General features: G+C 39.1%; 1 pseudogene; it reads left to right on the top strand.

Annotated features, from left to right (window-relative positions):
• Positions 1-11,136: 11,136 nt before the first annotated feature.
• On the top strand, positions 11,137-11,835 carry LOC101350613 (ferritin heavy chain pseudogene; annotated as a pseudogene).
• Positions 11,836-25,443: the final 13,608 nt, after the last annotated feature.

Here is a 25,443-nt window from a genome sequence, read left to right as displayed (position 1 = left end):
GTTGTTGTTGTTGTTAGGTGCCATTGAGTCGGCTCCAACTCATAGCACCCCTATGTACTACAGAAAGAACCACTGCCTGGTCCTGTGCCATGCTCACAATTGTTGTTATGCTTAAATCCATTATTGCAGTCACTGTGTCAATCCATCACATTGAGGGTCTTTGTCTTTTTCGCTGACTCTCTACTTTACCAAGCATGATGTCCTTCTCCAGGGACTGATCCTTCCTGACAACATGTCCAAAGTATGTGAGATGTAGTCTCACCATCCTTGCTTCTAAGGAGCATTCTGGTTGTACTTCTTCCAAGACAGATTTGTTCCCTCTTTTGGCAGTCCATGATATGTTCAACGTTCTTCGCTAACACAATTCAAAGGCATCAATTTTTCCATCTTCCTTATTCATTGTTCAGCTTTTGCATGCATATGATGCGATTGAAAATACCATGGCTTGGATCAGGCGCAGCTTAGTCTTCAAGGTAACATCTTTCCTTTTCAATACTTTAAAGAAGTCTTTTACAGTAGATTTGCTCAATACAATGTGTCTTTTTATTTCTTGATTGCTGCTTCCATGGGTGTTGACTGTGGATCCAAGTAAGACGAAATCCTTGACAACTTCAATCTTTTCTCTGTTTACCATGATGTTGCTTACTGGTCAATTTTGAGGATTTTTGTTTTCTTTACGTTGAGGTGTAACCCACAATGAAGGCTGTCGTCTTTGATCTTTACCAGTAAGTGCTTCAAGTCCTCTTCACTTTCAGCAAGCAAGGTTGTGTCATCTGCATATCGCAGGTTGTTAATAAGTCTTCCTCCAATCCTGATGCTCCGTTCTTTTTCATATAGTCCAGTTTCTCGGATTATTTGCTTAGCATACAGATTGAATAGGTATGGTGAAAGGATACACCCCTGGCATACACCTTTCCTGACTTTAAACTGCACAGTATTCCCTTGTTCTGTTCGAACAACTGCCTCTTGATCTATGTACAGGTTCCTCATGAGCACAATTAAGTGTTCTGGAATTCCCATTCTTGGCAATGTTATCCATAATTTGTTATGATCCACACAGTCGAATGCCTTTGCATAGTCAGTAGAACACAGGTAAACATCTTTCTGGTATTCTCTGCTTTCAGCCAGGATCCATCTGACATCAGCAATGATATCCCTGATCCCATGTCCTTTTCTGAATCCGGCCTGAATTTCTGGCAGTTCCCTGTCGATATACTGCTGTAGTCGCTTTTGAGGGCTTCAGCAAAGTTTTACTTTTGTGTGATATTAATGATATTGTTCAATAATTTCTGAATTTGGTTGGATCATCTTTCTTGGCAATAGGCATAAATATGGATCTCTTCCAGTTGTTTGACCAGGCAGCTATCCTCCAAATTTCTTGGTGTAGACAAATGAGCACTTCCAGCGCTGCATCCATTTGTTGAAACATCTCAGTTGATATTCCATCAATTCCTGGAGCTTTATTTTTCATCAGTGCCTTCAATGCAGCTTTGACTTTTTCCTTCAGTACCATCAGTTCCTGATCATATGCTACCTCTTGAAATGTTTGAACGTCGACCAGTTATTTTTGGTATAGTGACTCTGTGTATTCTTTCCATCTTTTGATAGTTCCTGCATAGTTTAATATTTTCCCCATAGAATCCTTCACTATTGCAACTCAAGGCTTGAAGTTTTTCTTCAGTTCTTTCATCTTGAGAAATGCCAAGCGTGTTCTTCCCTTTTGGTTTTCTATCTCCAGCTTTTTGCACATATCATTATAATACTTTACTTTGTCTTCTTGAGCTACCTTTTGAAATCTTCTGTTCAGTTCTTTTACTTCATCATTTCTTCCTTTTGCTCTAGCTACTCGACATTCAAGGGCAAGTTTCAGAGTCTCTTCTGACATCCATTTTGATCTTTTCTTTCTTTCCTGTCTTTTTAATGACCTGTTGCTTTCTTCATGTATGATGTCCTTCATGTCATTCCACAACTCGTCTGGTCTTTGGTCATTAGTGTTCAATGCATCAGACCTATTCTTGAGATGGTCTCTAGGTTCAGGTGGGATATACTCAAGGTCGTACTTTGGCTCTGGTGGACTTGTTCTAATTTTCTTCAGTTTCAACTTGAGCTTGCATATGAGCAGTTGATGGTCTGTTGCGCAGTTGGCCCTGGCCTTGTTCTAACTGATGATATTGAGCTTTTCCATGGTCTCTTTCCATAGATGTAGTCGATTTGATTACTGTATATTCCATCTGGCAAGGTCCATGTATATAGTCGCCGTTTATGTTGGTGAAAAAAGGTATTTGCAGTGAAGAAGTCGTTGGTCTTGCAAAATTCTACCATGTGATCTCCACCATCGTTTCTATCATCAAGGCCATATTTTTCAACTACCAATCCTTCTTCTTTGTCTCCAACTTTCACATTCCAATCACCAGTAATTATTAATGCATCTGATTGCATGTTCCATCAATTTCAGACTGCAGAAGCTAGTAAAAATCTTCAATTTCTTCATCTTTGGCCTTAGTGGTTGGTGTGTAAATTTGAATAATAGTCGTATTAACTGGTCTTCCTTTTAGGTGTATGGATATTATCGTATCACTGACAGCATTGTACTTCAGGATAGATTTCTAAATTTTTTTTTGATGATGAATGCAACACCATTCCTCTTCAAGTTGTCATTGCCAACAGAGTAGACCATATGATTGTCAGATTCAAAATGGCCGATACCAGTCCATTTCAGCTCACTAATGCCTAGGATATCAATTTTTATCTGTTCCATTTCATTTTTGATGATTTCTCATTTTCCTAGATTCATACTTTGTATATTCCATATTCCAATTATTAATGGATGTTTGCATCTGTTTCTTCTCATTTTGAGTCATGCCACATCAGCAAATGAAGATCCCGAATGCTCGACTCCCTCCATGTCATTAAGGTCGCCTCTACTTTGAGGAAGCAGCTTCCCCAGTTGTCTTTCGAGTGCCTTCCAACCTAGGGGGCTCATCTTCCAGCACTATATCAGACAATGTTCTGCTGCTATTCATAAGGTTTTCACTGGCTAATTGCTTCAGAAGTAGACTGCCAGGTCCTTCTTCCTAGTCTGTCTTAGTCTGGAAGCTCAGTTGAAACCTGTCTACTGTGAGTGACCCTGCTGGTATCTTAATACTGGTGGCATAGCTTCCAGCATCACAGCAACACACAAGCCCCCACAGTGTGACAAACTAACAGACACACGGGTGAGCCAAGAAACAAGAGCCGAGAATAGCATGTCTTTTGGACCCAGGGACCCTGCGCTGAGAAGTTCCTTGACTGAGGAAGATTGATGACAAGGACCTTTCCCCAGAGCCTACAGAGAGAGAAAGCCTTCCCCTGGAGCTGGCACCCTGAATTCAGACTTCTAGCCTCCTAAACTGTGAGAGAATAAATTTCCCTTTGTTAAAGCCATCCACTTGTGGTATTTCTGTTATAGCAGGACTAGATAACTAAGACAAGGTCCCTGAGTAGTGCAGTCACTAATTGAAAAGTTGGTGGTTTGAACCCAACAGCAGCTCTGTGGGAGAAAAGATCTGATGATGTGCTCCCATACTCTCCTGTAGTTAAGACCTGGTGGTTTATTTCCAAAAGATCACAGCCATGGAAAATCCTATGGAATACAGTTCTACTTTGACACACATGCGGTTGCCATAAGTCAGAACTGACTCGATGGCAACAGGTTTGGTTTTCTGTATCTTGTTTTGAATGATCCTATCAAAGTTAAGCTGAAATCCAGTCTGTCAAAATATTTAGACAAAAATATTTCTTACCTAGATTTTTTTTTCATGATTTAGGTGAAACTTTATAGAGCAAATTAGTTTCCCACTAAACAGTTGATACACAAATAGTTTTGTGACTTTGGTTGCCAAACCCGCAATACGTCAACACTCTCCCCTTCTCCATCCCAGGTTCCCTGTTTCTACTTGTCCAGTTTTCCTGTCCCTTCCTGCCTTCTCTTCTTTGCTTTGGGGCTGGTATGCTCATTAGTCTCGTATACATGATTGAACTATGAGCATGTCCCTCATGTGTGTTATTGTCAGCCCTATAGGAAAAAACCTATGCCGGTTGCCCTTAAGTCAATTCCAACTCCTAGTAACCTTATAAGACAGAGCAGAACTGCCCCATAGGGTTTCGAAGGAGCAGATGGTGGATTCAAACTACCTATCTTTTGGTTAGCAGCCTGAGCACTTAACCACTGTGTCACCAGGGCTCCTTGGCTAAAGGGTGAACCTCCGGACTGACTTAAGTACTGTGTTAAAAGGATGTCTGGGGGCCATACTCGGGGTTTCTCCAGTCTCTGTCAGACCAGCAAGCCTGGTCTTGTGTGTGTGTGTGTGTGTGTGTGTGTGTGTGTGTGTGTGTGTGTGTATGTGCTTGAATTCTGTTCTACATTTTCCTCCTGCTCTGTCTGGGACCCTCTATCGTGATCCCTGCCAGAGCGGTACGTGGTGGTAACCAGGAACCATCTAGTTGTTCTAGGTTTACCTGGGTTTTTCCCTGCAAACGGTATTGATAACATATACCTTGTCTTAGTTATCTAGTGCTGCTATAACAGAAATATCACAAGTGAGTAGCTTTAACAAACAGAAATTTATTTTCTCACAATTTAGGAAGCTAGAAGTCTGAATTAGGGCGACAGCTCTATGGGAAGGCTCTCTGTCCGTTCTAGGGGAAGGTTCTTAACTCTTTTCAGCTTCATTCCTAGGTTCCTTTGTGATCATATGACATGTATCTTACCCTCCATCTGTGTTTGCTTGCTTAATCTACTCTTTTGTATCTCAAAAGAGATTGACTTAAAATATACCCTACACTAAAACTCCCTGATTAACAGAACAAAAGAAAACCTACTCCCAAATGGGATTATAACCACAGGTCTAAGGGTTAGGGTTTACAACACGTATTTTTGGAGGACACAATTCAATTCATAACATAGCTCCTTCTAGATTCACCAGCAAATATTTAAGCTTAAGTATAATGACAAAAGGCCAAGAAAATGGTTGCAGTGAAAGCAAAAAGTAAGCAAAGAAAATGCATAGCTATTTAAATTAATTAAAATGAAATAAAATTAAAATTTTAGTTCCTCAGTCACAGTAGCCACATTTCAATTACTCAGTGGCCACATGTGGCTAGTGACTACTGGACAATGCATATATAGAACTGTTCCATTATTCCATAAAGTTATACTGGACAGTGCTGTTATAGAAAGCTATTCGCCATAATATTTCAAAATGTTTGTATTCATTCCTTTAACACTGTATTAAACTTTTGTTGTTGTTGTTGGTTGCTGTTGAGTCTGTTCTGACTCCTGAAGACCCCGTGTGTTAGGTATTGAAAAGTTAAAAAGGTATGATCCCAGCTGAGCTCAGCCCTATCTGGAGAGACAGATATGTAAAGAGATTGAGCTACAACAGTATAGTATAAAAAGACTGAGAGCCAGAGCTATACCTAGCCAGGTGAACGAGAGGGAATTCTAGGCTCATGCAAAAGCCCACGAAAATGCACAAATATGAGAGGGCATGCTGAGTTCTAGAAAACTGCAAATAGTTAAAGTACTAATACTAGTAGATGAGTAGTAGTAATAGTTTTATAATAATAATTGTAGTAACTTTATAGTAAAACTACCACCACCGCTACAGTGCTGTCATTCTACCGCTGCTCTTATTGTTACTATAAAACTGCTTCCACTATAGTGCACTTCGATATGGCAGTTGTTAAAAAATCAGTTTGGAAACCAAGGCAGAGACCAGATTTGGGAGCTTTTTGATGAAAGATAAGGTTAATTTTATCCTATATGAAAAGGAAAAAAAAAGAAAAGGAAACATTCAAAGATTTTAAACAGAGGACTAATATGACTCAATCTATATTTTAGAAAGAAAACTCAGGCTCAGTGTAGAAGTTTGGGCTTGGAGCTAAACACAAAAGCAAGAGGCTTCTGCAATATTCCAAGCTGGCCTAGGGAAAGAGGACTGATCTCATTGCATCTTAAGTATCAAACCAGAATTATTTTTGATGAAATCTTTGACATGCTTCTAAATTTAGGCATATGATTCATCTTAGTCATTTTTGTGTGTAGCATAAAGTAAGACTTGAAGTTAATTTTTTTCTTCTGTATGAGTATCTGGTTGTTTCAGCATGACTTTGAAAAGACTACACGAGTGTTTACATACTCAAATACAATGCATTTCATTTGAATCCCCATTCTCTCTGTCAAATACGCTTTCCATCATATTTATATAACCTAAACTATTTAACTTGAGTGCACAATTCCCAGTTTTTGTGTGCAATCAAGCAAGGCATGCCCCAGTTCCCAATTTTGTACTCTTTAGTAACTGTACTTATCACTACTGAGAAAACCAATAAAACTATATTTTTAAAAAATTAAGGTAAAATTTTAAATCTTCCAGATTCATTTCAGAATATTTTTTCAAGTTTAGTTATTTATAATGAATTAATACAAAAATACCCATATTTGAAATGTTTTAACAAAATTGACTTTCATAAATCATTCCTCTCCCAAAGAAAGGGGAGGCAGTTTGTTCAATACCCCATTTTGTAAAATCATAGACAGTGTTATTAGATGAGATCTAAAACTGCCAGTTTTTTTCCTTTGAAGTTCCTTATCTATTTTCTGTCTTTGAAGTCTCTTTGAAGTCCTTATGCTTCTCTTTAGCCTGTTAAATTTCTTTTGAGCTTACAATTAATTTAGGGAAAAAATTATATTTTTTAAAAGCAGTTCGATTTACACGATTTTTAGCTTTACAAGTATACATTCATAGTCATTCTTTCTGCCTAAAAACAATTTCCAGTAAAATATTCAACCTTTAGTTCTTTATATTTCATACATTTTACCAATCAAGGCTCCCTGATTTCAATTAGATTACGTTTGGAGTACACAAGTCTCAGACAATCATTCTCGAGCCCTGAGATGGCTGCATGTCATTTCTAATTCAGTAGACTTATAATACATTTGTATGCTTCACAATGTTCCAAGCTCTTTTGGGAAAGAATGATCCTTTTATCCGTAAAACAAGTTACCTCACACTTTAAACCAGAGTCTTACATTTATGAATATTTAAAATCTTGCATCCCATCACTGTCTCCTTTCACTGGGATTCTCTATTTTAAATACAGACAATCCCTTTACCCTTTGTAGTCTAGAATTATTTTGATTTGCAGTTTCTCAAATACTAAGGTTTAGACCATGAGGAAGTTAATTTCCGTACACCTGCTTTCTCCTGGACAGGTGTCTGTAGTCCGTTTAATATGGGACTCAGTAAAGCTTATTAAAAGTACAGCACTTTTCTAATTACCCTGGTAATTCTAAGTCCATTATTTCTAGGATATTCTCTTAGCTCAGCTTCTCCTCAAAGTGGAAGACAATTAGAAAAGTCCCATGGAATAAGTCTAACTAGTGTGGGTTGGGTCACATGCAGCTGTGGGACCACACTGTATCTGGGTGGGGGCACTATGAGAGGCTCAGCCTGGTCTTAACGCCATGCCTGTGTAGTGAGGAGCAGAGAGAGCCGAGGCTGGCTACGAGAGAGAAAGTAAGGGGTGCTGGGCAGATAGGGATTTAAAGTTGCTAGTTCTGGTGGCACAGTGATTAAGAGCTCAGGCTGCTAATCAAAAGGTCAGCAGTTGGAATCCACCAGCCGTTCCTTGGAAACCTTATGGGGCAGTTCTACTCTGTCCTATAGGGTTGCTAAGTGTAGGAATCAACTCGACAGCAATGGATTAGTTCTGGTCTATGGAGCCCTGGTGGCACAGTGGTTAAGCGTTCAGCTGCTAACCAAAAGGTCAGCAGTTTAAATCCACCAACTGGTTCTTGGAGACTCTATGGGGCAGTTCTACCCTGTCCCATAGGGTCACTATGAGTCAGAATCGACTTGATAGCAATGTGTTTGGGGTTTTTTAGTTCTAGTCTGAAAGGAATTACCTACTCTAACCTACTTTTAAGGAACCCTGGTGGCAACAGGTTTTTTTTTTTTTTTATTAACCTGCTTTTCTACGAATCCCATAGCATTATTCTCATCTGCTTTTTCTGAATCCCTAGCCTTTGTGACACTGTAAGTATTCAAGCATTATAGTCACATAAATGAGACTGTGTTTCCACCAACTGTCAAGCTACTCAGCATGCAGGGGAGTAGATAAGAAATAGTTGGAAAAATAAAAATAATTGAAAAATAAAAGCACCCTGTTTATTCCCCAATGTGTCAAGACATCTTTATCATACCAATTATAGTAATTTATAACCAAATTTTGTCACATGATGCTGATTATATCACTTCCAAGTATATGTGTAGGTATGCCACATGGAGTCGTCTTCCATGGAGCCAAAGTATGCAGTTTCAGTAGAAAAGAAACCTGAAAATAGTGCGCTTTGCTATTGTCTTGATCATTTCCATTTGTCCTGGTTATCACAAATCTGTTCCAAAAAAAGAGCAATTCTGGAATGTGGTTTTCCTACATTATACATTTTCTCTTCAGTGCCCACTACAAACTCATGTTTGTTGTGCTGCTAAGGTGGAGGGAAGATGTTTCAGATTTTTTTTTTTTTTTTTTGGCTTTCTAGAATGGTTCTTTCTACCTACGTCAACATCTAATCAGACTCATAGAAGAAACATTTTCATTAACTTTTCCCAAAAGTTATTTGGATACTCTAAATCTAAACTAGTTTTTTACTTGGACTTGCTACCATTCATCAATAATTTCTCTGCTTATTTTTTATTTCTCCTGTGGACTTGTTAGGTTTAGATTGCTTTAAAGGGAATATGATGTGGATTCCACTGAAAATAAGGCACTGAACAACCATCATTAATGAACATTTTATAAGCCCCTTTTACTTTATAAGCCCACTTACAAGTGGCCCTGACTCATTCTAAGAATAAGTTATATTCAAGAAAGAATAAATGAAACTAACCAAAAAAAACCAACCTCTTTGTATTAAACAATGCATTTTCAGTGGCATTTTACTTTTCGTATTTAATAATTATTTATCAAATATTATAAAATGTAGTTCTGATCAATAATACTAATACTACTTCTAATAACAATACTAATAAATAAATGATAACTCAATCTAGAAAAAATATTTAATCCTTAGAGCCGTATAGTTATAGGAAATATTTTCAAACTAAAATTTCAGTTTGTATGCATATTTTTCTTATAGTGAAGTATGATAAATATATCAATAAAAACATTTCTAAACAAAAAATATTATATTACTTCGGAACAAGATGCAGAAGGGGATAGCAGAATGGATTTATGAGTTTAAGGAGAAAAATATGTATGATAAAAATGTTTCAACAGTTAAAGGCAACATTGCTAAAATAAATTTTTAAAATTGATTATAGTAGTAGGCTGCCTCTATAAAATGGCCCCCAATGATCCTTGCTTCATGGTATTCATGCTCTAAACCGCTTCGCTTGAGGGTGGGCTTAACCTAATGACTTGTCCTAACAAACAGAATACAGCAAAAGTACTTTGAAGTCACTTTGAAGATTAGGTCACAAAAAGACTGTATATGACTTCTGTCTAGCTAATCCTCTTTCACTCTCTCATTTGCTTGCCAATTGCCATGGTGTGAACTGGAAAGGTCCAGGTGGCAAAGAAGTGAGGGAGGACTCTGGCCATTAGCCAGCAAGAAACTGAGGCCCTCAGTCTAACAACCTGCAAGTAACTGAACCCTGTCAGCAACTATATGAATGAGCTTAGAGGCAAATCCTCCCCAGTCAAGACTTCAGATGAAACTGAAGCCCCGGCTGACTCCTTAATTGCAGTCTTGTGAGAAACTTTGAGTTATCTGACCCAGAGAAGCTGTGAGATAATAAACTGTTGTTGTTTTCAGCCACTAAGTTTAGGGGCAATAGATAACTAACAGGAGTTCTGCTGGTGCAGTGGTTAAAGTGCTTTGGCTGCTAACCAAAATGTCGATGATATGAACCCCCCAGCTTCTCCATGGCAGTCTGCTTCTGCAAAGATTTACCACCTTGGAAACTCTCTGAGGCAGTTCTACTCTGTTCTATAGGGTTGTTATGAGTCAGATGCGATGGTAAGGTTTTTGGTTTAGATAACAGATATCTATTAGCAACAGATAACTAATTGTTTTAGTTATCTAGTGCTACAATAACAGAAATATCGCAAGTGGATGGCTTTAACAAAGAAAAATTTATTCTTTCACAGTCTAGTAGGCTACAAGTCCAAATTCAGGGTGCTAGCTCCAGGGGAAGGCTTTCTTTCTCTGTCAGCTCTGCAGGAAGGTCCTTGTCATCAATCTTCCCTTGGTCTAGGAGCTTCTCCACACAGGAACCCTGGATCCAAAGCACTCGCTCTGCTCCTGGTGTTGCTTTCTGGGTGGTATGAGGTCCCCATGTGTCTCTGCTCACTTCTCTCTTGCATATCTCAAAAGAGATTGGCTCAAGACACAATCCAATCTTGTAGATTGAGTCCTGCCTCATTAACATAACTGCCACTAAAACTTTCTCATCAATATCATAGAGAAAGAATTTACAACACACAGGAAAATCACATCAGATGACAAAATGGAAGACAATTACACATACTGGGAATCATGGCCTAGTCAAATTGATACACATATTTTTTGGGGACACAATTCAATCCATGACACTAATACAATAATGGTGAGTATCAGATAGCTATTGTTTTTAGAGTCCATTGGATACATTTTAAGTGATAAAATATTTTGAAGTTTAAAATGACATTTTTAAATAAGCTTGAAATAAGTTCATTTGCAGCTATTTAAACTTATGATAAAACATTTTAAACAGCAACTTAAAATGTGTGTAGGGTCATAATTTTTATAAATTCTTTTAGGGAGTACATGAGCAAAAACTTAGCAAAGTCCTAACAATATTGGGAAACTGTCATTGCTCAGTGATAGAAGAGGTTATAGGAGAGAATCAAGAGTAAATGGGAGGCCAGACATTCTTCACAAAGACTCATCCTGGTTTCCTGCTTCAACAGTGCTTGGATAGAACCTGACACTCAACTTCCCATGCCAGCAACTCAAAGCTGGCTGCTTGCCACCTGCTTACAGTGCCCTCACTGCACGTTTCAACCACCCCAAGGCCCCTCCTCTGTTGCCTCTCCTCAGTTGCCCCTGCCATGACTACCAAGTTACCCTCACAGGTGCACCAGAACCACAATCAGGACTCGGAGGCCACCATCAATGGCGAGATCAACTTGGAGCTCTACGCCTCCTGTGTCTACTTGTCCATATTTTACTACTTAGACTGTGATGATGTAACTTTGAAGAATTTTGCCAAATATTTTCTTAACCAGTCTCATGAGGAGAGGGAACATGCTGAAAAACTGGTGAAGCTGCAGAACCAACAAGATGGCCAAATCTTCCTTCAGGATATCAAGAAACCAGATCATTGTGACTGGGAGAGTGGCTGAATGCAATGGAGTGTGTTGCACTTGGAAAAAAGCATGAATCAGTCACTACTGGAACTACACAAAATAGCCACTAACAAAAATGACCCTCATTTGTGTGACTTCATTGAGAGTCATTATCTGAATGAGTAGCTGAAATTCATCAAAGAATTGGGTGACTACGCAACCAACTTGTGCAAGATGGAGGAGCCGGAATCTGGCCTGGCAGAGTGTTTCTTTGATAAGCACCCCTTTCTCCAGCACACAGTGATGGAGAAAGCTAAGCTCATAGCCACAGGGGTAATTTCCATGGTCACTAAGAGAGTAGTACATGCATGTTGGGTTTATCTGTACTTTGTCTATAAATTGTGCCGAAATATCCACTTAAGTTCTTTCATTTGTATCATTCCTTTAAATAAAGTGATTTAGTAGCCCTTCCTCCCTCAAAAAGTGAAAGGGAACTAGAGGATTACATATTCTGCCTTGAAGAAGTAAATTTAGTACATGAACCAACTAAAAAGCACACAACTAAAATAATAGCCTCTACTAATTGAGAGTTTACAGTTGCACATGTTACTTCGTTTAATCTTATAACCATTTGAGGGAGATGTTATTATTATGGAGATTTGAGGGGGCCAACTTTTCATACCCTATGTTGTTTTGTTGAGTTGAGTCTACTAAAGAGGGACCCATCCATCCAGTTATTTGGAGATTTTAGGGACTGTGAGTACATGTGCAGCATCACCTAAAATATTTTGCTGTCTTAGTTAGGGTTCTCTAGAGAAACAAATCCAGTAAGAGATACATAGATTTATTTTGATGAATTGACTAATGAGATTGCAGGAGCTGGCAAGTCCAAAATATGCAGGTCAGAGAACAGGCTAGAAATTTCAGCAGTCTTGTGTCCCAGAATTGGTAGGTCAGGTGGTAAGGGCAGAGAGTGAATTCTGGGAAGATGTCTATTTATAGTCTAGAGGCAGAATACTCCTTCAGGGAACCTCTGTTTTTGCTCTTAAGGCCTTCGGCTGATTGAATGAGGCCCATCCACATTATGGAGGGTAATCTGCTTTACTGAAGACTAACTGATTTTATCACATGTAAATACTTCATAACATCTAGACTAGTGTTGGACCAAACAACTGGGCGCCATAACCTAGTCAAGCTGACACATAATATTAACCATCCCACTACCCAAGAGCTGAAAGCAAACAAGTGGATGTCAGACTCTCCCTATCACATAACTAAAAAGCACAAGGTCTGGGATCCAATCCCAGGTCTCTGACCCTAAAAGCCTGTGCTCTTTAATGCTCTTTCCTGAAAACTAGAGGGAAAAAATGTATTTTCTACTATGTTCAGATTATGTAAGTGATTTACAGATTTGTCTTGCCTTCTACACAGAAGCACAGTAAATATATGTTCTAGATCAACACTCTAGTTGGTATTCTAAAACTTTTAACGTGAAATTGTAACTAAAATTATCAGTGATGAACAATATAAATATAAGTAATGCAGACAATTAGCCCATTATTATGGACTCACGGGGCTCCTACACAGAACTTGGGAAAGTTACAATTCGAAATACATCTTAAAGATCAGTCTGCTTAATACCTAGAAACTTTTTGAAAATGTTTTCCTCCATAAGCCCCAGGAATGCTATGATTTCACAAGAAGTCAATTAGAAGTTAATATCAACAGCAGAGAAGCAGTGTGACCATATTCAGATCACTTTAGGCTAAAAATAAAAAGAAATTAAAATTTTGGGCTGGCCTGTGCTGCAGCATTATAGACATAAAATTCCTACTTGGCTTTTTGAAACATTTAAAAACATTTTATCTAACCCCCTTACAGTTGTCAAGTCCTCCTAGTTAGAAATCACTGATCTAGTCAAAACTTTCCATTTCACATTGAAAAAAAAAAAAAAAAAAAAAAACCCTTTGCCATGGAGGAGGAAGTAAAAATCTAGTAAAAATATGAAATTGAGAAGTAAAGAGCAAACTGAGATTAAAACTGTGCTTAAAGAGCTCAGCTGCTAACCTAAAGATTCAACCCACCAGCTGCTCCAGGGGAGAAAAATGCGACAGTCTCCTTCCGTAAAGACGATAGCCTTGGAGACCCTAAGGGGCAGTTCTACCCTGTACTATAGGATCACTAAGAGTTGGTATCAACTTGACAGCAATGAGTTTTTTGAGTTCATTATTTGCCTAGAGCCTACTTACATTTAAAAGAGTAATTTTCAAGCTATCAGTTCATATATTCACAGGGAATAAATTTCTAGCACTGGAATTTCTAGTCTTTACCTCCATACATATCCCTTGCAAACTTGGAGTCCACTTGGAAAGTGCAGGTCTAGGGGAGGGATGTGGAAAGAGGGAAGACGAAAGACAGAAGATAGAGAAAACTCCATGTCCCCTATCCCCTAATTTTCCAGTTTAACTCAAATTGTCAAACACGGATGGAAAATTTATTATATTTCTTGGGCTTTCTTCAAGGTGCTGGATACCCAGATAAACTAGACTTGGGCTTTATCTTTGCTGTTGTTGCGTGCCATCGAGTCAGTTTTCGACCCATAGCAACCTCACGTGACAGAGTAGAATGGCCCCATAGGGTTTTCTAGGCTGTAATTTTTAGGTCTTTTCTCCCAAGGAGCCGCTGCATGAGTTAGAACCGCCACCTTTCAGTTAACAGCTGAGCTTACCCATTGTGCCACCAGGGGTCCAAAATCCAGTATAGGAGCTTGGTTTATTTATTCATTTAATTGTTTATATTCTAGAAACCTCACAGGTGGGATGATATATTTTACAGTGCCATAGTCACGTACTGCTAGTTAAGGAGGGGCCGACATCTCAGAGCCCTGAAGAATTTTTCTCATGGCCAGGATTGGTAAGCAGTTTACCACCCCAGCTGGAACCAGCCTCTGGCCTTCCCAGAGAAATATTATTTTTAGCTTAGACTGGGTAAATCTTCCTGCAGCACTCTTTGCCAAGGTCCCAGCTGCTTTATAGTTGCTCACTTCAATATTTTATTAACCTCTATTTAGCACTTTCGAAAAACTCTGGAATATTCCCCTTCACTCTCTGCAGTATTACAAAATATACATCTAGAGTTTAGGCATTGTTTTAAGATTAGGTTCAGCTTCATTCTCTCAACATTATTTACTGAATGCCTAAATGTGCCAAGTGCTTCCTTGGAACATGCCAGTGAATGAAACAAAGATCCCTGCCCTCATACAGCGTATATTCTAGTGATGACATAAAACAGAAACCCAAAATTATTGAAGCTCAAACAAGATGTACATTTATCTCTCATGTAAAATAAGTCCAGATTTAGTCAGCCTGGGGCTCTATCGGTGACTCCATTGTCATTAGGGATCTTGATTCCTTCATTATTTCTCCTGTCTCAGCCCTATCTCATAGCTTCCATCCTCAGGGGCACCTCATGATCAGAAAATGACCTTTGTAATTCAGTCATCAATGCCATGTTCCAGGTGGCAGGAAGAAGTCCAGGCAAAAGGGCTTGCCTGTCTGCTGAGTCAGCTCTTTTAAAATAACTTTCCCAAAAGCCTCACACAACTATGTCCATTTATAGGAGAGATTCTATCTGCAAAGAACCCAGCTTTATACCTGGGTTTATGTACAAAACCAACAATATAGGGGTTTGTTACCAGGGAAGAAGGGGCGAATGGAGATTGGACTGGTAACAGTCCTTATCATGTTTTCATCTTCAACATGGTATGTGTGTATCTATAATTAGTTGGATGGATGGATGGATAGATAGATATTTGTGTGTATAAGGAGGAATTTTAGAGCAGCATATGAGAGAATCATCATATTCTTTACAGTTGTTGCAAGTAGTCTTTTCAAAAGTTATGCTTCTATAAACCCTAACTTTAAATATTAGGCTTCCATTCATCTTTAAAAGTTTAGAGTACTGATTATCTCATCTAGACAGTTATTGTTTAAGGAGTGTGACCTTGAGCTGTCACTCATTTCACTGACAGAAATACGCTGTTTATGGCTCCCAAATAATCAGCAAATTCCTTAATGTATTTAAAATCTGAAAGATCTCATCTGATCTCCCGAAGAAGAGAAAAAAGGGACTTCTCTGAGAGGTCCCGGTTTTGGTTCAGGGAAGATGGTGTTCCTGAGTCCTTGCCTCCTCTTAGATCTATGACTCTGGCAGGGAGGTGAGAGTATGGTCTGCTGATGCTCTCTCCTCCTCCCCACCGTGCTCAGCAGCCCAGGAATGGAAAAGACCTGAGGATTTAAACAGCGAGGGCAATGGTAAGAGCTTTAACAACAACCTGTTGTCATTGAGTCGATTCCAACTGCACCTGGATTAAACCCGGTTCTGGCTCAGTCGCGAAGGAGCTAAAACTTGTTCTCTTGGCCTCAGTTTCCTAATTTGTAAAATGAAGGCAATTACATTCAATTATGGTCACAGTAGCTTAATCAACTGTTTGATTAATCACTAACTTCTTTAGTGGTTTCTGAATTTGTAGTGTTTTCTTTTTGAAGGAGCCCTGGTGGCACCATGGTTAAGCGCTCAGCTGCTAACCGTAAGGTCAGCTGTTCAAACCCACCAGCTGGGAGTTCGTGAGAGAAAAGACCTGGTGATCTGCTCCCCTAAAGGTTACAGCCTAGGAAACTCTATGGGGCATTCTACTCTGTCTCTGTCCCATAGGGTCGGTATCAGTCAGAATCAACCTGAAGGCACACAACAGCAACAACATGTCTTCTTTTGTTTTAGAAACTATTTTGATTGAAGACAGGTTGTGTATATCAACAAAAGCAATAGTACGTTTTCCGGTAGTCCCCACTTAAGGGGAGATTCTTTTATAGCAACCCGAGAGCAATGCTCTACAATCATTTTTGAATAATTGCAGCAAATAGACAGATAAGTTACTTGTGCTGTATGTTAGTTTAATGTCTCAAATAACCTCCCTACCTTTTGACCTATATTATTCAGATCGCATACCTTCGTTGACAATAGGCCAGATAATTGCTCAATGCGCTCTCATTTGGCCTACTCCTCCCGTAATTGGTGTTCTGGTTGTTACGTTTGACTGCTTAAAAAAAAATAGAAGTTTTCTTTCAAAGATGCACGATTTTAGATCTCATACAATTTAACACTTACTTTTCAGTATTTATTTCTTCAGAGCCAAAGGCTACTACAAACTAGCCACAATACTTAATAATAACAACAAAAGCACCCCTTTGTCTTTCTATTTTAGGCATTTAATCAACTTTTTCAAATAGGATACCATAATCAAAAAGCCAAAAACCAAACCTGTTGCCGTCTAGTCAAGATCGACTCATAGCAACCCTATAAGATAGGGTAGAACTGCCGCATAGGGTTTCCAAGGAGTGCCTGGTGGATTCAAACTGCTGAGCTCTTGGTTAGCAACTGTAGCGCTTAACCACTATGCCACTAGGGCTTCCCCAAAAAGCCAAGAGAGAAAGGAATCTAACCTTGATTAAGTATTTATTACGTGTCTGACGTAATACCAGGCTCTTTGCATAATTTAGCTCATTAAATCCTTACAATAGCCCCAAAGACTATTATATCCAGAAATGTATCTAAGGTATGACAGGTGCCTTGGGCGTCAGTTGAAGGGGGGCGCCACTGAGCAGTTTCTATTAACCATTGCAGCTTCCATGCCCAGCCGTGAGAGATCATTCAGCAAGTTAAAACTAATACTTTCATATTTGAGAGCCTCCATGGGTCAAGGCAGTCTGTGTGATATTGTTTTGCTGAGTGTAGAAAAAGAAGAAACTGAAAAAATGATTTTGAGCACATCATAGACCAATTTTCATCAGTGAAAGCAAGGAAGGTGTAGTTGTAATTTTTACGTAGTGCCATAATGATTTAAGTAAAAGATTAACAAGCTTGACTTGTATTTTTGAGCTCATATTATGTTAAAGTTATCTAAAAGATGGGTTTCAGATGTTTGGACGGGGTGCAGAGGCATAGTGGGGGGGTGGGGGGTGGCACTTGCCCTGGGTGCAAGTCCAAAGGGGCACCAGAGAAAGTGCATGACATTCCAAGGTGCCACAAACATGAAAGGCACCTGACTGAGGCAGGCAGACAAGAGGGGGGAAGGCGCTTCTGCTGATGCGTTGCAGCTATCAATATCTTTTTATTTTGAAGTGAGGCACGATTTAGAGCATGGCCCTGGGCGCTCAAATGAGGGGGCTGCAATTTTGAGACTTCCCCTCGGCGCTCATTTCCCTCCTCATGGCTCGGAGCGTAATTTCAGTGGTTGCCATAGGTGTTATTTTCCATAGCTATGCCTCTGATTGTATCCAACAGATAAGGAAATTGAAGTGAAATAGCTTGTTCAAGGTTACACTTACAGTAAGTAGCGAAGCCTAGATTTAAAACCAGATCTGCTTAGTTCCAAAGCCTATTCCCAGCAATATTATTTTGGGTAAAACTAAATATATGTAATTCTAAGTAGATTAGGAACTTTCTTTACTGTGTAAAAGCATGAGATGGAACTATGTGTACACATGGAATGGTCTCCAAAATATATATTGTTGTTTTTTTAAATTGATAGTATATACATATGGTATAAAATTAAAAGATAAAAAAAGTATGCAGAGACTAAACCAAAAAAACACAAACAAACCCATTGCCATCAAGTCAGACTCACAGCAACCCTATAGGACAGAGTAGAACTGCCTCATAGGGTTTCCAAGGAGCAGCTGATGGATTCGAACTGCCAAACTCTTGGTTAGGAGCCAAACTGCTTAACCGCTGGCGCCACCAGGACTCCATGCAGTGACTCATAAGTCTTTATTCCATATTGTCACATAGTATCTCCATTCGTCTTTTCAGAGGCAACCACAATTACCAATTTCCTTTCGATTCCTTCAGAGATAGTCTATGAATATATAAGCAGGACACACACACACATTTTAAAACACAAATGGTGGCATATTAGGAACACTGTTCTTCATGTGACTTTTTTCACTAAACCATACACTTTCTCTGAGGAGGGAGACTGAAATGATTAAAAGGTCTAGAGTAAGAGGGAGACTTACTTCCCACTTTATACACTTTTGAATTTTTTTTATCATGGGTATGTATTACTTTTTTCCATTAAAAAACACACAAAAACACTTCTGCATATTGTTAATATCTGTATGAGGGTTTTAAAAATAGCATATTGTTAATATCTGTATGATGGTTTTAAAAATAGTAGGATTTCAAAGAAAATTAATTTAAGATCAATTTACTTCTCTTTCAATTTTGTAGTAGTACTTCATCAACTTTCTACTTTTTGGGAAGCATGATTCTTGGCAACGTTTACTTTCTGAATTAAGCCACGGACTGCGTCGTTGTTAGGTGCCGTCGAGTCATAGTGACCCTGTGTACCACAGAACGAAACACTGCCCGGTCCTGCGCCATGCTCATAATCGTTGTTATGCTTGAGCCCATTGTTGTGGTCCCTGTGTCAATCCCTCTCATTGAGGTTCTTCCTCTTTTTCACTGACCCTGTACTTTACTCAGCATGATGTCCTTCTCTAGGGACTGATCCCTCCTGACAACATGTCCAAAGTATGCGAGATGTAGTCTCGCCACTCTTGCTTCTAAGTAGCATTCTTGTTGTACTTCTTCCAAGACAGATTTGTTCCCTCTTTTGGCAGTCCATGGTATATTCAATATTCTTTGCCAACGCCACAATTCAAAGGCATCAATTCTTCTTTGGTCTTTCTTATTCATTGTTCAGCTTTTGCATGCATATGATGCAATTGAAAATACCATGGTTTGGGTCAGGCATACCTTAGTCTTCAATGTGACATCTTTGCTTTTCAACACTTTGAAGAGGTCTTTTGCAACAGATTTGCTTTTGATTCTTGACTGCTGCTTCCATGGGTGTTGATTGTAGATCCAAGTAAAGTGTCTGTGGGGTACAGTAAAGTGTTTGCCCTACTGTGGGGGGGCTTGCGTGTTGCTGTGATACTGGAAGCTATGCTACTGGTATTCAGATACCAGCAGGGTCACCCACGGCAGACAGGTTTCAGCTGAGCTTCCAGACTAAGACAGACTAGGAAGAAGGACCTGGCAGTCTACTTCTGAAAAGAATTAGCCAGTGAAAATGGATTGTATTAAGCTTCCTAAAATCAACTCACCACTAACAGGAAATCTCTACTGTCTGTGAAGGAATCCCTGGGCATGCAAATGGTTAAGTGCTTGGCCGCTAACTGAAAAGTTGTTTTGAGTCCACTCGAGACTCCAGTCCACATGTGAGTCCACTGTTTTTGTTTTTTTTTTTAATTGTTTAAGAAATGTGAATTCCAGTTTTAGGGTAAAACTTGGCTCCCAACTGGGGGTCTTAGTTTGGAAAAAATAAAACTGTCCAAGTCAATTCCAACTCAGAGTAGAACTATGCTCTATAGGGTTTTCAATGGCTGATTTTTTGGAAGTAGACTTCCAGTACTTTCTTCCATTGTGCCTTTGGGTGGACTTGAACCAACATCTTACAGTTAGCAGCCGAGCATATAAACTGGGGACTTACTGTAACTATAATTACTGCTAAAATGTATGCATGCTTTTCTCAAATTTCTGAGTTAAGTTTTAGTGGATTAGAATTTCAGGAGGTATTCAACCTTGATGGAGAATTTGAAAGATGACAGAGTTGGCTTGTGTGATAGGAAGACAAAGACCTTTCCTGCGTAGGGAGCAGCATTACAAAGCATCTAAGATAGGGTGGGTGTAGGGAACAAAAGAATCTTTCAGAAGAAATCTAGGCAAATTCATGTTAGTGAGACGGGGGAGGGGGAACTTAATTTAATTTTTTAACTTCGTGAAAGTTTTCTCTCTGAAAGCTAGTGGAGAATAATAGCCAATGTTTGTATAAAGAATTTGGTCAACGGCATATATTTGCATAAACTCTAAAACTTACTTGCTTAAGAAGGTGCCCTGGTGGTGCAGTGGCTAAAGTGCTTGGCTGCTAACTGAAAGTTTGGCAGTTCAAACCCACCAGCCACTCCACAGGAGAAAGATGTGGCAGTCTGCTTCTGCAAAGATTTATGGCCTTGGAAACCCTATGAGGTAGTCTTACTCTGTCCTATAGGGCTGTTACGAGTTGGAATTGACTTAACGGCAATGGGTTTTTGGTTTACTTGCTTAAGAACATGAATTACTAAAGAACATTAACAAAACTTAATTTACGTTAAGTTTTGTTTATAATGCACAAGACCCTTTTCTAGCTTTTTATTTTAAATAATTTCAGACTTACAGAAAAGTTGCAAAAATCATTCAAAGAAGTCCCATATACCCTTGACACAGATTGCTGAAATGTTAACATTTTATCACATTTGCTTTTCATTTCATCTATCTACTTATCTATCCACGTATATATATTTTTAAATATTTGAGAGTAAATTGCAAACATGGTGCCCTTTTACCTCTAAATATCTCAGTGTATAATTCCTAAAAAGAAGAACACTCTCTTATATAACCAAAGCACAATGATTAAAATCAGAAAATTAACATTGATACAAAGCTGTTAACTAACGTACAGACCTTAGTCAACTTTTTCCAATTGTTCTCTGAAGTCCTTTGTTGTTGTTGTTAGATGCCATCGAATCAGTTCTGATTCACAGCGACCCTATGTACAAGAGAAGGAAACACTGCCCGGTTCTGTGTCATCCTCATGATCGTTGTTATGTTTGAGCCCATTGTTGTAGCCACTGTGTCAATCCATCTCACTGAGGGTCTTCCTCTTCTTCGCTGGCCCTCTACTTTACCAAGCATGATGTACTTCTTGAGGGACTGATCCCTCCTGAAAAGTATGTGAGATGAAGTCTCACCATCCTTGCTTCTAAGGAGCATTCTGGTTGTACTTATTCCAAACCAGATTTATTTGTTGCTTTGGCAGTCCACAGTATATTCAATATTCTTTGCCAACACCATAATTCAAAGGTGTGAATTCTTCTTCAGTCTTCTTTATTTGTTGTCCAGCTTTCACACCCATGTGAGGAGATTGAAAACACCATGGCTTGGGTCAGGCACACCTTAGTCTTCAATGTGACATCTTTGCTTTTTAACACTTTATAAAGAGGTCTTTTGCAGCAGGTTTGCCCAATGCAGTGCATCTTTTGATTTCTCGACTGCTGCTTCCATAGGCGTTGATTGTGGATCCAAGAAAAATGAAATCCTTGACAACTTCAATCATTTCTCTCTTTATAATGATACTACTTATTGGTCTAGTTGTGAGAATTTGTGTTCTCTTTATGTTGAGGTGTAATCCATACTGAAGGCTGTGGTCTTTGATATTCCTCAGCAGTGCTTCAAATCCTCTTCACTTTCAGCAAGCAAGGTTGTGTCATCTGCATAATGCAGGTTGTTAATGAGTCCTCCCCCAATCCTGATGCCCCATTTCTTCTTCACATAGTCCAGCCTTTCAGATTATTTGCTTAGCAGACAGATTGAATAAGTATGGTGAAAGGATACAACCCGGATGCATACCTTTCTTGACTTTAAACTATGTGGTATCCCCTTGTTCTGTTTGAACTACTGCCTCTTGGTCTGTGTACAGGTTTCTCATGAGCACCATTAAGCGTTCTGGAATTCCCATCCTTCTCAGTGTTATCCATAATTTGTTATGATCCACACAGTCAAATGCCTTTGCATAGTCAATAAAACACAGGTAAACATCTTTCTGGTATTCTGTGCTTTCAGCCAGGATCCATCTGACATCAGCAGTGATATCCCTGGTTCCATGTCCTCTTCTGAATCTGACTTGAATGTCTGGTAGTTCCCTGTTGATGTACTGCTGCAGCCACTTTTGAATGATCTTCAGCAAAATTTTACTTGCATGTAGTATTGACGATATTGTTCGATAATTTCCGCATTCAGTTGGATTACCTTTCTTTGGAATAGGCATAAATATGGATCTCTTCCAGTCAGTTGGCCAGGTAGCTGTCTTCCAAATTTCCTGGCATAGACAAGTGAGCACTTCAGTGCTGCATCTGTTTGTTGAAACATCTCTATTGGTATTCCGTCAATTCCTGGAGCCTTGTTTCTCACCAATGCCTTCAGTGCAGCTTGGACTTCTTCCTTCATTACCATTTGTTCTTGATCATATGCTGAAATTTTTGGTACAGTGCCTTTGGGTATTCCTTCCATCTTCTTTTGATGCTCCCTGCATTGTTCAGTATTTTGCCCATAGAATCCTTCAGAATTGCAATTCTAGTCTTGAATTTTTTCTTCAGTTCTTTCAGCTTGAGAAATGCCAAGCATGTTCTTCCTTTTTGGTTTTCTATCTCCATGTCTTTGCACATGTCACTGTAGTACTTTGTCTTCTCAAGCTGCCTTTTGAAATCTTCTGTTCAGTTCTTTTACTTCATCATTTCTTCCTTTTTTTTTAGCTACTCGACGTTCAAGAGCAAGTTTCAGAGTCTCTTCTGACATCCATTTTGATCTTTTCTTTCTTTCCTTTCTTTTTAATGACCTGATGACCTGTTGCTTTCTTCGTGTATGATGTCCTTGATGTCATGCCACAACTCGTCTGGTGTTCGGTCATTAGTGTTCAATGCATCAAATCTATTCTTGAGATGGTCTCTAAATTCAGGTGGGATATACTCAAGGTTGTACTTTGGCTCTCGTGGGCTTGTTCTAATTTTCTTCAGTTTCAACTTGAGCTTGCATATGAGCAGTTGATGGTCTGATCTGCAGTTGGCCACTGGCCTCGTTCTGACTGTTGATAGTGAGCTTTTCCATTGTCTCTTTCCACAGATGTAGTCGATTTGATTCCTGTGTATTCCATCTGGCAAGGTCCATGTGTATAGTCGCTGTTTACATTGTTGAAAAGGTATTTGCAATAAAGAAGTCGCTGGTCTTGCAAAATTCTATCATGCGATCTCCACCATCGTTTCTATCACCAAGGCCATATTTTCCAACTATTGATCCTTCTTTGTTTCCAACTTTTGCATTCCTATCACCAGTAATTATCAACGCATCCTGATTGCATGTTTGATCAATTTCTGACTGCATAAGTTGGTAAAATCTTCAATTTCTTCATCTTTGGCCTTAGTGGTTGGTGTGTAAATTTGAATAATAGCTGTGTTAACTGATCTTCCTTGTAGGCGTATGGATAGAGCTTGAAATGTTCTTTTTCATGATGAATGCAATGCCATTCCTCTTCAAGTTGTCATTCCTGGCGTAGTAGACCATATGATTGTCCGATTCAAAATTGCCAATACCAGTCCATTTCAGCTCACTAATGCCTAGGACATCGAAGTTTATGAGTTCCATTTCACTTTTGATGATTTCCAGTTTTCCTAGATTCATGCTTCATACATTCCACGTTCCTATTATTAATGGATGTTTGCAGCTGTTTCTTCTTATTTTGAGTCATGCCATATCAGCAGATGAAGGGCCCGAAATGTCTTTTATAGCAAATGAAAAAAAAAAAAGAATCAGATCCAGGATCCAGTTCAGGGCTACATGTTGTATTTAGTTGGAATGTCTGTTTAGTGTCCTTTAATTGGCAACATTTCTTCACTCTTCCTTTGTCTTATTACCTTGACATTTTTGAAGATACAGAGCTGTTATTTTGTAGAGTGTTCCTTAGTTTGGGGTTCTCTAACTTCTCCTTGTGATCTGCATTCCTCAGATTATGTAGTTTCAGAAGAAACAGCATAGATGTGGTTTTCTTCTGAAAAGCACATGACGATTGGCTCCACTACTGGTGATTTTTTTTTTCCCAAAAATTTTATACACATATTATTTTGTGACATTAGTTACAATCCCCACAATGTGTCAGCACTCTCCCCCTTTCCCTTTCCACCTGGGTTCTCAGTGACTATTCATCTGTTTCTCCTGTCCCTTCCCGCCTTCTTGCATTTGCTTTTGGGCAGGTGTTTCCCATTTGGTCTCATATACTTGATTGAACTAAGAAGCACGTTCCTTACACGTGTTATTGTTTGTCTTATAGGCCTGCCTAATCTTTGGCTAAAAGGTGGACTTCAGGAGTGGCTTCAGTTCTGAGTTAGCAGGATGTCTGGGGGCCATAGTCTCAGGGGTTCCTCCAGTCACCATCAGACCAGTAAGTCTGGTCTTTTTTTGTGAATTTGAATTTTGTTCTACATTTTTCTCCCACTGTGGTGGTGTTTAAGGTGGTGTTTTCCAGGCTACTTTACTGTAAAATTATCATTTTTTCCCTTGTATCTGGTAAGTTTGGGAATATTGGTAGTTCGGTGGTAGAATTTTCACCTTCCATGCAGGAGATCCAGGTTCATTTCCCACCAATGCTCTTCATGTGCAACCAACAGCTGTCAGTGGAAGCTTGCATGCTGCTATGATGTTGAACAGGTTTCAGAGGAGCTCCTAGACCAAGAAGGAGGCCTGATGATCTACTTCTGAAAATCAGCCAACGGAAACCCTGTGGATCACAACGGTCTGATCTGCAACCAATCTTGGGGATGATGCAAGACTGTGCAATGTTTCGTTCAGTTGTGCATGGGGTCTCCATGAGTCAGGGTCCCCATGAGTCAGGGCCAACCAGACAGCAGCTAACAACAACAATAACAACAACTAATACGGATCTTGTAGGGAGACACTTTGAGACTATATAAATATATCCTCTTTATTTTCATACTTTCTCCCACTAGTTTTAACAGCCAATAATCATTCTTGCCTAAAATAATTATTACTATGGTGATTGCCAAACAATCATCATTTCCTCTACCTTTATTAACAGGAATCCTACTGTAAGGAAAAAAAATTGCCTTCTTTCCCATTATTCATTTATTCATACAGTCCCATTGATTCTTATTTTGTTCAGTAGGTTATAATCTGTAACTATCAATATTGGCCCAGATTTGCCCATGGGGAGCTCCCTCCAGCAGACTCCTGGGTCCTTCTGACGTTCTTCATTATTATTTTTTTGTGTGTGTGCACTTCCTTACTTTCTGGCACAGTAAGATATTGCAGCCTTTAATGTCCTTAAATGAAATTAAAACCTTTCTAAAGCTCTTAAAAGTATTCTAACTAATGTTGAAGATTTCGTTATGATTAAAACGTTAC

The sequence above is a fragment of the Trichechus manatus genome, unplaced genomic scaffold, assembly GCF_000243295.1.
Source record: "Trichechus manatus latirostris isolate Lorelei unplaced genomic scaffold, TriManLat1.0 scaffold00002, whole genome shotgun sequence".
In the NCBI taxonomy this organism is placed as follows: domain Eukaryota; kingdom Metazoa; phylum Chordata; class Mammalia; order Sirenia; family Trichechidae; genus Trichechus; species Trichechus manatus.
The sequence above is the reverse complement of the archived record's forward strand: the minus strand, read 5'-3'. Positions and strand labels throughout refer to the sequence as shown.